Raw genomic sequence first — 14,200 nt, 5'->3', positions numbered from 1 at the left:
TTTACTATCCTATTTGAGCTGCTTTATGGACACCCTGGAAGGGGAAGTTTTAGGCGGTCATTCTGACTTTGGCGGGCGGCGGAGGCCGCCCGCCAAAGTCCCGCCGTCAGAATATTGCTGCGCGGTCAGAAGACCGCCGCGGTTATTCTGAGTTTCCCGCTGGGCTGGCGGGCGACTGCCAGAAGGCCGCCCGCCAGCCCAGCGGGAAACCCCCTTCCATGAGGATGCCAGCTCCGAATGGAGCCGGCGGAGTGGAAGGGGTGCGACAGGTGCAGTTGCACCCGTCGCGATTTTCAGTGTCTGCTTGGCAGACACTGAAAATCTTGGTGGGGCCCTGTTAGGGGGCCCCTGCAGTGCCCATGCCATTGGCATGGGCACTGCAGGGGCCCCCAGGGGTCCCGCGACACCTGTTACCGCCAACCAGGTTCTGGCGGTCAAAACCGCCAGAACCAGGCTGGCGGTAAGGGGGTCGGAATCCCCATGGCGGCGCTGCCTGCAGCGGCGCCATGGAGGATTCCCATGGGCAACGGGAAACCTGCGGGACACCTCCGGTTTCCCGCTTCTGACCGCGGCTGTACGGCCGCGGTCAGAATGCCCATAGGAGCACCGCCAGCCTGTTGGCGGTGCTCCCGCGGTCGGGTCAGAATGACCCCCTTAGTCTGGTAAAGGAGTGGGAGCAAGCTCCCAAGAAGAACCCTCCTCTCCCAGAATTGGTTAGCTACATGGTAGCCTTCAGAAACCAGTTGCAAAAATAAATCTGGAAGAAGGCTCCTGAAAACTTAGAAGCAAGACACAGGGTGATAAAACTCTTGAATGACAAGACAGCCACTCCAGGGGAGTTTCAGCCTGACCAGAAAGTATGGATGATGGAGCCATTGGAGCCTTGGTTCCACCAAGACTGTTCAAAAGGGGGATGCCACCTACTTGGTCGGCCTTAAGACCCCCCAGATACCTCTTAAGGGTACCCATATAAACCATCTCAAACTCCACTATGAAGGGTCTAAGATTACCATGCTCCTAGTGACAGATGATGGAGTGGAGAAGGAGAGTGAGCCTCTCCTGAACTCCTCTCCACTAAAGAGAAAGATGAATCAGTAGAAGGTGTCAACCTAGCTCCAATCTCGACCCGAGAGCAGTGGAGGGACTGCCACCAGTTGTTGGTACAGTTTGCCACACTGTTCTTCCTCACTCCTAAGCAACAAACTTGAATGCCCATGAAATAGGCACTGGAAACAGTCAGCCTGTAAAGAACAAAATGCATGGACTGTCAAATAAAGTGATAGCCAGTATTAAGGATGAAATCTCCAAAATGTTTGTGAGCATCTTTTGACCTCACTTCAGTATACTGGCAGGCTGCCCTGAATGAGGGGGATAAAAGAGGATTCTCTACCACAGAGGCCACTTCCAGGTTAGGGTGACACCCATTGAATTGTAGAATGCCCTTGTCATGTTCCTGAGGTTGGTGAGCAAAATCATTGCCAAGATGGAGGCCTTCAATACTATTTACTTGGATGATATATCTGTCTACAGTAGCAGCTGGGAGGACTACCTGTTTCAATTGCAGGAGGTACTTCAATTGTAGGAGTTACTTCAGGCTATGCAACAGACAGGCCTGACTCTCAAGGCCAGCAGGTGCCAGATAAGACAGGGTTCTGTGTTGTATTTGGGACTCCTTAGAGATGACGGTAATGTGCAGCCCCTCCAGGTCACAATTTAACCTCTCCTAATCTGGAGGCCCCCAAAACCTAAACAGAAGTGAGGGCCTTCCTGGGTCTCACTGGATATTACAGGATGTTTATTGAGGGATTTGACACTATTGATACCATCTTAAATGAGATGACTTCTCAGAAGCAGCCAAAGAAGATGATCTGGACCCAGGTCTACCAGAAAGCCTTTGACACTGTCAAACGTGCCATGTGTACAGCACCTGTGCTCAAGGACTCTGGCTTCTGACAAGAATTCATTGTTAAGACTGTTGTCTCAGAGCATTGCATACAGGCAGTGTTAACACAGTTAAATGAGGAAGGCCTAGACCAACCTGTAGCCTTCATCAGTAGGAGGTTACTACCCAGGGAACATAGGTGGAGTGTTATTGAAAGAGACAACTTTGTTGTGGTCTGGGCACTGAAAAAGCTGATACCATATTTGTTTAGAACTCACTTCCATGTAGACAGGCCACATACCCCTCAGAGGGCTAATGCAAATGAGGAGTGAGAACACCAAACTGCTGAGGTGGTCCATCGCCCAAAAGATTACGGACTTCACAAGAGAACATCCTCCTGCATCAGACCACACAAGTGCTGGTGGTCTGTCCAGCTTCATCTACCTTAGTAATAAAAACTCCCAGGAGGTTGGGTAATTCCCCTCACTTTCAGCTGGGGGCATAGATTTTAGAACTATAAGCATTAGTGTGGTCTTCCCTCAAACATTTTGCAGTCACCTAATATTGCAAGTTTTTTTCTGTTTGCCTTATGACTCTGCATTTTACCACTGCTAAACAATGCTAAAGAGTTTGCGCTTACTCCCTAAAACATGCTAAAATTGGCTTACATATGTCATTTTCTTATATGTTCCTAGAAGTGGTACACCCTGTACCCAAACTGGTAATTTAAATGTTTCGGGCAGGCATGCAGCACTTTTTCTTCCATTCACTTCCGTAGGGTTTTAAACATTTCTCAGGACTGACAATACAGGCTGTTGGTAGTAGTAAGCTGAAAATTTGACTTGTCAAAATAGCCCCATGCCAAGCCTTAAACTCCCTGCAGGGTTCATTTTAATGTAAACGTTGGGCATGCACTTTTAAGTTTTACATGTCCTGGTAGTGAAAAACTCACACATTTGATTCTCACTTCTGTGAGGCCTACTTCTCCTGTAGGATAACATTGGGTTACCTTATTGCATTTAATGAGTGTTAGCTTGTGATTGCAAGCAGATAGGAAGTCATGTTTGGTGTCTGAGGAACTGTAATTTAAAATCCTCCTTAATAGTAAAGTCGGATTTTAAATCCCAGCTCTGAAAAGGATGCTCTTCGAAAGTTGTGTTGTTGACTCAACCTGTTACTGGGTATAATCAGCAGTTACCCTTTGTGCATTCCTCCCATATAACCACTCAAGAGAGGGACTGGATGCACCTGAATGGGCCAACAGAGGCAGGATGAGGGGTGGAACTGTGCACAGCCTCACGAACACTTCAAAGACTGTGCCCTGCTCTCCCACATAGAACTTCACACAAGCCTATTGTGTATGCACACGGACTAGGTACAAGGGAATGAAAGGCAGAAAATCCCAAATATTCCTGTGAGGAGAAGCCTCTATAAGTTTCTCCCACTTTTAGAAAGTGGCATTTGGCATTTTCATGTCCTAGCCTTTAGATGCCTGCAGCCTATGTCCTTGGTCACATGACGGTGATTGGAATGACAGTTGGGCTTGTTGTATTCCTCCCAGATAGTGAGACAAAAGGGGACTAGATTTTGGCATGATGGGCCATCCTGCTAGGGTATATGGGGAGGAGCTTTTACCTGCCCCACTTACATTTGAAAGGAGCTGCCTCAACACAGTCAATCTTCACACTAGCCTTTTGTCATCCCAGACCCCTTGGATCCTAGATAGAAAGGCAATTCTAGAACCAACAGTGAGGGGAGGAAGTGTAGAACTTTATTCTGCTTCAAAGCTGGTACTATGTATAAAAATAGAACCTTCAGAAAAACTTTTCAGTTCATTTTCTGGAGCTGTGAAAGGACTGTCAGACAACTATCTGGTGGTATGGCCTAAGGTGTACTTCAAAGGATTGCTCTGCTGCACCAAGAAGGACTGCTCTGCTGTGTGAAGCCTAGTCTGAGTCCCCAGTGGTATGCCATGCTGCTTGAGCCCAGCACTTCTATTTGAACCCACAACTTCCAGAGTGACCCCGGGCTACCTGGCTGGCCTATTGACCGTAGCCACCTCAGGACCAGGAAAGCCTCCAACCATCTTGAATCCACACCTGGATCCAGCCTGAGAGAGTCCTGAATTATCCAAGTGGTTCCCCTTTGGGCCTGGAACCTTGGAACTGATGCTAACAGTGGCCAGATGGGCCAATCCCAAAATGAGGGACTTGGGCCACTTTTAACCAAAACTTGATCTAAGAAGTGAGGGGAGACTGGGACCTACATGCAGGTCGATCTACTCCAGGTGCACCTCTAGTCTGCTTGACTTTATAGCAGTTCCCGCTATGCTTTCCACAACTTTGTCCCGGTCACGTGGGGCTAGAAGTCCGCGGTTGGCACTTTGATCTTTTAGGCACTCCTTTGGACTTTAAATTTTAAAAATGTTTAACTCCAGTTGTTCTGATTGAATTTGTTATTGCTTTGGTCAAATAGCTTATTAAAATGTGTTCTATTTTTCTAAAATGGTGTGGGATTTTTCTAGAGTTGTTTTTTCACTTTATTATTGTTTAAGTGCTGTATCAATACTTTAAACATTGCCTCTATGTTAATCCTGACTGTTTCTGTTCCAGTCTAACAGAAGATTAAGCACAGGTTATTTCAGTGACTTTTTGTGGTTCACTCTGACAAGTATTGCGGCTATTGCTTGAGTAGGGTTTCACCCCTTTAACCAATAACACAATTTCTCACACAGACAGTGCAATCAAGCCCTGCTATGCTTTACCAGAGACCCTGAGCAACTGCTGTTACCCACATTTTACTCAGTGCAGGTTCTGGCCTCTGGATAGGCTGTCCATGCAATTGAACGTTCGGTGCAGGTTAGGGTGATAACATAAGCCCTCTGGGACAATCCCTGCTGCATTCAGCATGTGGCAGTGCACTGCTAGAATTGCTTATTTTGGGAGAGTTGGGTGCACACTGGAGACACTTCATCTCAATCACTGCTGCTGGTTGATATATATTTTGGAGCTTTAGCAAAATAAGACACAGTTTAACATGCTCTACTGTCTGGCAAAGAGCAGGCTGAACCGTTTTACCCACTTGAACCATGTAATTGGATAAGAGGTAAACCACAAACCACCTACGTAATGAATGAGATGAGTGTGTGTCAGGCAGCAATGAGTTCTGTGAGACCAGAGGACTATCTGTTGTATTAGTGAGTGAGTTCCAAAACTTCTTACCCAATAGATAGACAGATTTATGAAATCCAGCCTATTTTTTAAAGATTTAATCAAACCTTAATTCTGTAATCTAGTGCAGATTATATGAATAGATATAAATATAAAAGCAAACACAACAATGTTAATAACAGAGATTAATTTTAAAAAATCACAAAAAATTACAACATTGTGTTGGTATTTCCATAAGTCATCCTATTGAATGATGAAATGAGGGGTTGGTAATCAACCTTAGTTTCTTGCCCCAGCTAAACTTTCTTAGCACCAAGAGTTTTTTTCTGAGTTTTTTAGATGGTCTCTTACTTGTGCAACAAAATTGTGGTTAGCTTCTGTAATGAGAGAAGGTGATTCCCTGTCTCAGTTATTGTGTTCCTGAGCTCATAAGGGCCTCCTGACTTCAAGGAGCCAATAGTCTTGACTATGATTGTTAGTAGCACAGCTCGCACAAAGCTCCTTGGAAGCTGAAGATGTCTCTTTGCCAAATATATATCTACACCAGGCCTAAATATACTTCTTTGATTATTCTGCAAAGAACACACTGCGTAATCAATTATGTAAAATTAAAAAATTAGTATATGAATTCTGTTGCTCATTCACTAAATTATATCAGACATGTATATAAATAATTGGTGGACTGTTAACCTAAAATAATGCAAAATTATATGCCATACATGTGTAATCAATACTAAATGTAATACACATTTATAATTTAACCCCTTCGCTGCCAGGCCTTTTCCCCCACCTGTGCCGAGCCTTTTTTTGGCTATTTGGAGCAGTTCGCGCTTAGGCCCTCATAACTCTTTGTTCACATAAGCTACCCACGCCAAATTTGCGTCCTTTTTTCCAACATCCTAGGGATTCTAGAGGTACCCAGACTTTGCGGGTTCCCCAGAAGGAGGCCAAGAAATTAGCCAAAAAACAGTGAAAATTTCGTTTTTTTCAAAAAATTTGGGAAAAATGGGCTGCAGAAGAAGGGTTGTGGTTTTTTCCCTGAAAAGGGCATCAACAAAGGGTTTGCGGTGATAAAATCACCAGGTTCCCAGCTTTCAGGAACAGGCAGACTTGAATCAGAAAACCCAATTTTTCAAGACAATTTTGGCATTTTACGAGGACATACCCCATTTTTATGATTTTTTGTGCTTTCAGCCTCCTTCCAGTCAGTGACAGAAATGGGCATGAAACCAACGCTAGATCCCAGAAACCGCAACATTTTTGAAAAGTAGACAAAAATCCGAATTCAGCAAGGGGTAATTTGTGTAGATCCTACAAGGGTTTCCTACAGAAAATAACAACTGAAAAAGAAAAATATTGAAATTGAGGTGAAAAAAACATCAATTTTTCTCAACGTTTTACTCTGTAACTTTTTCCAGCAATGTCAGATTTTCGAAAGCAATATACCGTTAAGTCTGCTGGACTCTTCTGGTTGCGGGGATATATAGGGATTATAGGTTCATCAAGAACTCTAGGTACCCAGAGCCAATAAATGACCTGCACCCTGCAGTGGGTTTTCAATCTATGCCAGGTATACAGCAATTCATTTGCTGAAATATAAAGAGTAAAAAATAGCTATCAAGAAAACCTTTGTATTTCCAAAAAGGGCACAAGATAAGGTGTTGAGAAGCAGTGGTTATTTGCACATCTCTGAATTCTGGGGTGCCCATACTAGCATGTGAATTACAGGGCATTTCTCAAATAGATGTCTTTTTTACACACTGTCTTCCATTTGGAAGGAATAAATGTAGAGAAAGACAAGGGGCAATAACACTTGTTTTGGTATTCTATGTTCCCCCAAGTCTCCCGATAAAAATGATACCTCACTTGTGTGGGTAGGCCTAGCGCCCGCGACAGGATAAGCCCCAAAACACAACGTGGACACATCACAGAAAACAGAGCTGTTTTTAGCAAAGTGCCTACCTGTAGATTTTGGCCTCTAGCTCAGCCGCCACCAAGGGAAACCTACCAAACCTGTGCATTTCTGAAAACTAGAGACCTAGGGGAATCCAAGATGGGGTGACTTGTGTGGCTCGGACCAGGTTCTGTTACCCAGAATCCTTTGCAAACCTCAGAATTTGGCTAAAAAAACACATGTTCCTCATATTTCTGTGGCAGAAAGTTCTGGAATCTGAGAGGAGCGACAAATTTCCTTCCACCCAGCGTTCCCCCACATCTCCCGATAAAAATGATACCTCACTTGTGTGGGTAGGCCTAGCGCCCGCGACAGAAAACGCCCCAAAGCGCAACGTGGACACATCCAAATTTGTGAAGGAAAACAGAGGTGTGTTTTGCAAAGTGCCTACCTGTAGATTTTGGCCTGTAGCTCAGCCGCCACCTAGGGAAACCTACCAAACCTGTGCATTTCTGAAAACTAGAGACCTAGGGAAATCCAAGATGGGGTGACTTGTGTGGCTCGGACCAGGTTCTGTTACCCAGAATCCTTTGCAAATCTCAAAATTTGGCTACAAAAACACATGTTCCTCACATTTCTGTGGCAGAAAGTTCTGGAATCTGAGAGGAGCCACAAATTTCCTTCCACCCAGTGTTCCCCCACGTCTCCCGATAAAAATGATACCTCACTTGTGTGGGTAAGCCTAGCGCCCGCGACAGAAAACGCCCCAAAGCGCAACGTGGACACATCCAAATTTGTGAAGGAAAACAGAGGTGTTTTTTGCAAAGTGCCTACCTGTAGATTTTGGCTTGTAGCTCAGCCGCCACCTAGGGAAACCTACCAAACCTGTGCATTTCTGAAAACTAGAGACCTAGGGGAATCCAAGATGGGGTGACTTTTTGTGGCTCGGACCAGGTTCTGTTACCCAGAATCCTTTGCAAACCTCAAAATTTGGCTAAAAAAACACATGATCCTCACATTTCTGTGGCAGAAAGTTCTGGAATCTAAGAGGAGCCACGAATTTCCTTCCACACAGCGTTCCCCCACGTCTCCCGATAAAAATGATACCTCACTTGTGTGCGTAGGCCTAGCGCCCGTGACAGGAAATGCCCCAAAGCGCAACGTGGACACAGCCACATTTTTGAAGGAAAACAGAGGTGTTTTTTGCAAAGTGCCTACCTGTAGATTTTGGCCTGTAGCTCAGCCGCCACCTAGGGAAACCTACCAAACCTGTGCATTTCTGAAAACTAGAGACCTAGGGGAATCCAAGATGCGGTGACTTGTGTGGCTCGGACCAGGTTCTGTTACCCAGAATCCTTTGCAAACCTCAAAATTTGGCTAAAAAAACACATGTTCCTCACATTTCTGTGGCAGAAAGTTCTGGAATCTGAGAGGAGCCACAAATTTCCTTCCACCCAGCGTTCCCCCACGTCTCCCGATAAAAATGATACCTCACTTGTGTGGGTAGGCCTAGCGCCCGCGACAGAAAACGCCCCAAAGCGCAACGTGGACACATCCAAATTTGTGAAGGAAAACAGAGGTGTGTTTTGCAAAGTGCCTACCTGTAGATTTTGGCCTGTAGCTCAGCCGCCACCTAGGGAAACCTACCAAACCTGTGCATTTCTGAAAACTAGAGACCTAGGGAAATCCAAGATGGGGTGACTTGTGTGGCTCGGACCAGGTTCTGTTACCCAGAATCCTTTGCAAATCTCAAAATTTGGCTAAAAAAACACATGTTCCTCACATTTCTGTGGCAGAAAGTTCTGGAATCTGAGAGGAGCCACAAATTTCCTTCCACCCAGTGTTCCCCCACGTCTCCCGATAAAAATGATACCTCACTTGTGTGGGTAAGCCTAGCGCCCGCGACAGAAAACACCCCAAAGCGCAACGTGGACACATCCAAATTTGTGAAGGAAAACAGAGGTGTTTTTTGCAAAGTGCCTACCTGTAGATTTTGGCTTGTAGCTCAGCCGCCACCTAGGGAAACCTACCAAACCTGTGCATTTCTGAAAACTAGAGACCTAGGGGAATCCAAGATGGGGTGACTTTTTGTGGCTCGGACCAGGTTCTGTTACCCAGAATCCTTTGCACACCTCAAAATTTGGCTAAAAAAACACATGATCCTCACATTTCTGTGGCAGAAAGTTCTGGAATCTAAGAGGAGCCACGAATTTCCTTCCACACAGCGTTCCCCCACGTCTCCCGATAAAAATGATACCTCACTTGTGTGCGTAGGCCTAGCGCCCGTGACAGGAAATGCCCCAAAGCGCAACGTGGACACAGCCACATTTTTGAAGGAAAACAGAGGTGTTTTTTGCAAAGTGCCTACCTGTAGATTTTGGCCTGTAGCTCAGCCGCCACCTAGGGAAACCTACCAAACCTGTGCATTTCTGAAAACTAGAGACCTAGGGGAATCCAAGATGGGGTGACTTGTGTGGCTCGGACCAGGTTCTGTTACCCAGAATCCTTTGCAAACCTCAAAATTTGGCTAAAAAAACACATGTTCCTAACATTTCTGTGGCAGAAAGTTCTGGAATCTGAGAGGAGCCACAAATTTCCTTCCACCCAGCGTTCCCCCACGTCTCCCGATAAAAATGATACCTCACTTGTGTGGGTAGGCCTAGCGCCCGCGACAGAAAACGCCCCAAAGCGCAACATGGACACATCCAAATTTGTGAAGGAAAACAGAGGTGTTTTTTGCAAAGTTCCTACCTGTAGATTTTGGCTTGTAGCTCAGCCGCCACCTAGGGAAACCTACCAAACCTGTGCATTTCTGAAAACTAGAGACCTAGGGGAATCCAAGATGGGGTGACTTGTGTGGCTCGGACCAGGTTCTGTTACCCAGAATCCTTTGCAAACCTCAAAATGTGGCTAAAAAAACACATGTTCCTCACATTTCTGTGGCAGAAAGTTCTGGAATCTGAGAGGAGCCACGAATTTCCTTCCACCCAGCGTTCCCCCACGTCTCCCGATAAAAATGATACCTCACTTGTGTGCGTAGGCCTAGCGCCCGTGACAGGAAATGCCCCAAAGCGCAATGTGGACACAGCCAAATTTTTGAAGGAAAACAGAGGTGTTTTTTGCAAAGTGCCTACGTGTAGATTTTGGCCTGTACCTCAGCCGCCACCTAGGGAAACCTACCAAACCTGTGCATTTCTGAAAACTAGAGACCTAGGGGAATCCAAGATGGGGTGACTTGTGTAGCTCGGAGCAGGTTCTGTTACCCAGAATCCTTTGCAAACCTCAAAATTTGGCTAAAAAAACACATGTTCCTCACATTTCTGTGGCAGAAAGTTCTGGAATCTGAGAGGAGCCACGAATTTCCTTCCACCCAGCGTTCCCCCACGTCTCCCGATAAAAATAATACCTCACTTGTGTGCGTAGGCCTAGCGCCCGTGACAGGAAATGCCCCAAAGCGCAACGTGGACACAGCCAAATTTTTGAAGGAAAACAGAGGTGTTTTTTGCAAAGTGCCTACCTGTAGATTTTGGCCTGTAGCTCAGCCGCCACCTAGGGAAACCTACCAAACCTGTGCATTTCTGAAAACTAGAGACCTAGGGGAATCCAAGATGGGGTGACTTGTGTGGCTCGGACCAGGTTCTGTTACCCAGAATCCTTTGCAAACCTCAAAATTTGGCTAAAAAAACACATGTTCCTAACATTTCTGTGACAGAAAGTTCTGGAATCTGAGAGGAGCCACAAATTTCCTTCCACCCAGCGTTCCCATACGTCTCCCGATAAAAATGATACCTCACTTGTGTGGGTAGGCCTAGCGCCCGCGACAGGAAACGCCCCAAAGCGCAACGTGGACACATCCAAATTTGTGAAGGAAAACAGAGGTGTTTTTTGCAAAGTTCCTACCTGTAGATTTTGGCTTGTAGCTCAGCCGCCACCTAGGGAAACCTACCAAACCTGTGCATTTCTGAAAACTAGAGACCTAGGGGAATCCAAGATGGGGTGACTTGTGTGGCTCGGACCAGGTTCTGTTACCCAGAATCCTTTGCAAACCTCAAAATTTGGCTAAAAAAAACACATGTTCCTCACATTTATGTGGCAGAAAGTTCTGGAATCTGAGAGGAGCCACGAATTTCCTTCCACCCAGCGTTCCCCCACGTCTCCCGCAAAAATGATACCTCACTTGTGTGCGTAGGCCTAGCGCCCGTGACAGGAAATGCCCCAAAGCGCAACGTGGACACAGCCAAATTTGTGAAGGAAAACAGAGGTGTTTTTTGCAAAGTGCCTACCTGTAGATTTTGGCTTGTAGCTCAGCCGCCACCTAAGGAAACCTACCAAACCTGTGCATTTCTGAAAACTAGAGACCTAGGGGAATCCAAGATGGGGTGACTTTTTGTGGCTCGGACCAGGTTCTGTTACCCAGAATCCTTTGCAAACCTCAAAATTTGGCTAAAAAAACACATGATCCTCACATTTCTGTGGCAGAAAGTTCTGGAATCTAAGAGGAGCCACGAATTTCCTTCCACACAGCGTTCCCCCACGTCTCCCGATAAAAATGATACCTCACTTGTGTGCGTAGGCCTAGCGCCCGTGACAGGAAATGCCCCAAAGCGCAACGTGGACACAGCCACATTTTTGAAGGAAAACAGAGGTGTTTTTTGCAAAGTGCCTACCTGTAGATTTTGGCCTGTAGCTCAGCCGCCACCTAGGGAAACCTACCAAACCTGTGCATTTCTGAAAACTAGAGACCTAGGGGAATCCAAGATGCGGTGACTTGTGTGGCTCGGACCAGGTTCTGTTACCCAGAATCCTTTGCAAACCTCAAAATTTGGCTAAAAAAACACATGTTCCTCACATTTCTGTGGCAGAAAGTTCTGGAATCTGAGAGGAGCCACAAATTTCCTTCCACCCAGCGTTCCCCCACGTCTCCCGATAAAAATGATACCTCACTTGTGTGGGTAGGCCTAGCGCCCGCGACAGAAAACGCCCCAAAGCGCAACGTGGACACATCCAAATTTGTGAAGGAAAACAGAGGTGTGTTTTGCAAAGTGCCTACCTGTAGATTTTGGCCTGTAGCTCAGCCGCCACCTAGGGAAACCTACCAAACCTGTGCATTTCTGAAAACTAGAGACCTAGGGAAATCCAAGATGGGGTGACTTGTGTGGCTCGGACCAGGTTCTGTTACCCAGAATCCTTTGCAAATCTCAAAATTTGGCTAAAAAAACACATGTTCCTCACATTTCTGTGGCAGAAAGTTCTGGAATCTGAGAGGAGCCACAAATTTCCTTCCACCCAGTGTTCCCCCACGTCTCCCGATAAAAATGATACCTCACTTGTGTGGGTAAGCCTAGCGCCCGCGACAGAAAACACCCCAAAGCGCAACGTGGACACATCCAAATTTGTGAAGGAAAACAGAGGTGTTTTTTGCAAAGTGCCTACCTGTAGATTTTGGCTTGTAGCTCAGCCGCCACCTAGGGAAACCTACCAAACCTGTGCATTTCTGAAAACTAGAGACCTAGGGGAATCCAAGATGGGGTGACTTTTTGTGGCTCGGACCAGGTTCTGTTACCCAGAATCCTTTGCACACCTCAAAATTTGGCTAAAAAAACACATGATCCTCACATTTCTGTGGCAGAAAGTTCTGGAATCTAAGAGGAGCCACGAATTTCCTTCCACACAGCGTTCCCCCACGTCTCCCGATAAAAATGATACCTCACTTGTGTGCGTAGGCCTAGCGCCCGTGACAGGAAATGCCCCAAAGCGCAACGTGGACACAGCCACATTTTTGAAGGAAAACAGAGGTGTTTTTTGCAAAGTGCCTACCTGTAGATTTTGGCCTGTAGCTCAGCCGCCACCTAGGGAAACCTACCAAACCTGTGCATTTCTGAAAACTAGAGACCTAGGGGAATCCAAGATGGGGTGACTTGTGTGGCTCGGACCAGGTTCTGTTACCCAGAATCCTTTGCAAACCTCAAAATTTGGCTAAAAAAACACATGTTCCTCACATTTCTGTGGCAGAAAGTTCTGGAATCTGAGAGGAGACACAAATTTCCTTCCACCCAGCGTTCCCCCACGTCTCCCGATAAAAATGATACCTCACTTGTGTGGGTAGGCCTAGCGCCCGCGACAGAAAACGCCCCAAAGCGCAACATGGACACATCCAAATTTGTGAAGGAAAACAGAGGTGTTTTTTGCAAAGTTCCTACCTGTAGATTTTGGCTTGTAGCTCAGCCGCCACCTAGGGAAACCTACCAAACCTGTGCATTTCTGAAAACTAGAGACCTAGGGGAATCCAAGATGGGGTGACTTGTGTGGCTCGGACCAGGTTCTGTTACCCAGAATCCTTTGCAAACCTCAAAATGTGGCTAAAAAAACACATGTTCCTCACATTTCTGTGGCAGAAAGTTCTGGAATCTGAGAGGAGCCACGAATTTCCTTCCACCCAGCGTTCCCCCACGTCTCCCGATAAAAATGATACCTCACTTGTGTGCGTAGGCCTAGCGCCCGTGACAGGAAATGCCCCAAAGCGCAATGTGGACACAGCCAAATTTTTGAAGGAAAACAGAGGTGTTTTTTGCAAAGTGCCTACGTGTAGATTTTGGCCTGTACCTCAGCCGCCACCTAGGGAAACCTACCAAACCTGTGCATTTCTGAAAACTAGAGACCTAGGGGAATCCAAGATGGGGTGACTTGTGTAGCTCGGAGCAGGTTCTGTTACCCAGAATCCTTTGCAAACCTCAAAATTTGGCTAAAAAAACACATGTTCCTCACATTTCTGTGGCAGAAAGTTCTGGAATCTGAGAGGAGCCACGAATTTCCTTCCACCCAGCGTTCCCCCACGTCTCCCGATAAAAATAATACCTCACTTGTGTGCGTAGGCCTAGCGCCCGTGACAGGAAATGCCCCAAAGCGCAACGTGGACACAGCCAAATTTTTGAAGGAAAACAGAGGTGTTTTTTGCAAAGTGCCTACCTGTAGATTTTGGCCTGTAGCTCAGCCGCCACCTAGGGAAACCTACCAAACCTGTGCATTTCTGAAAACTAGAGACCTAGGGGAATCCAAGATGGGGTGACTTGTGTGGCTCGGACCAGGTTCTGTTACCCAGAATCCTTTGCAAACCTCAAAATTTGGCTAAAAAAACACATGTTCCTAACATTTCTGTGACAGAAAGTTCTGGAATCTGAGAGGAGCCACAAATTTCCTTCCACCCAGCGTTCCCATACGTCTCCCGATAAAAATGATACCTCACTTGTGTGGGTA

This window comes from Pleurodeles waltl, chromosome 10 (genome assembly GCF_031143425.1).
Source record: "Pleurodeles waltl isolate 20211129_DDA chromosome 10, aPleWal1.hap1.20221129, whole genome shotgun sequence".
NCBI classification, from domain to species: Eukaryota; Metazoa; Chordata; class Amphibia; order Caudata; family Salamandridae; genus Pleurodeles; species Pleurodeles waltl.
The sequence above is the reverse complement of the archived record's forward strand: the minus strand, read 5'-3'. Positions refer to the sequence as shown.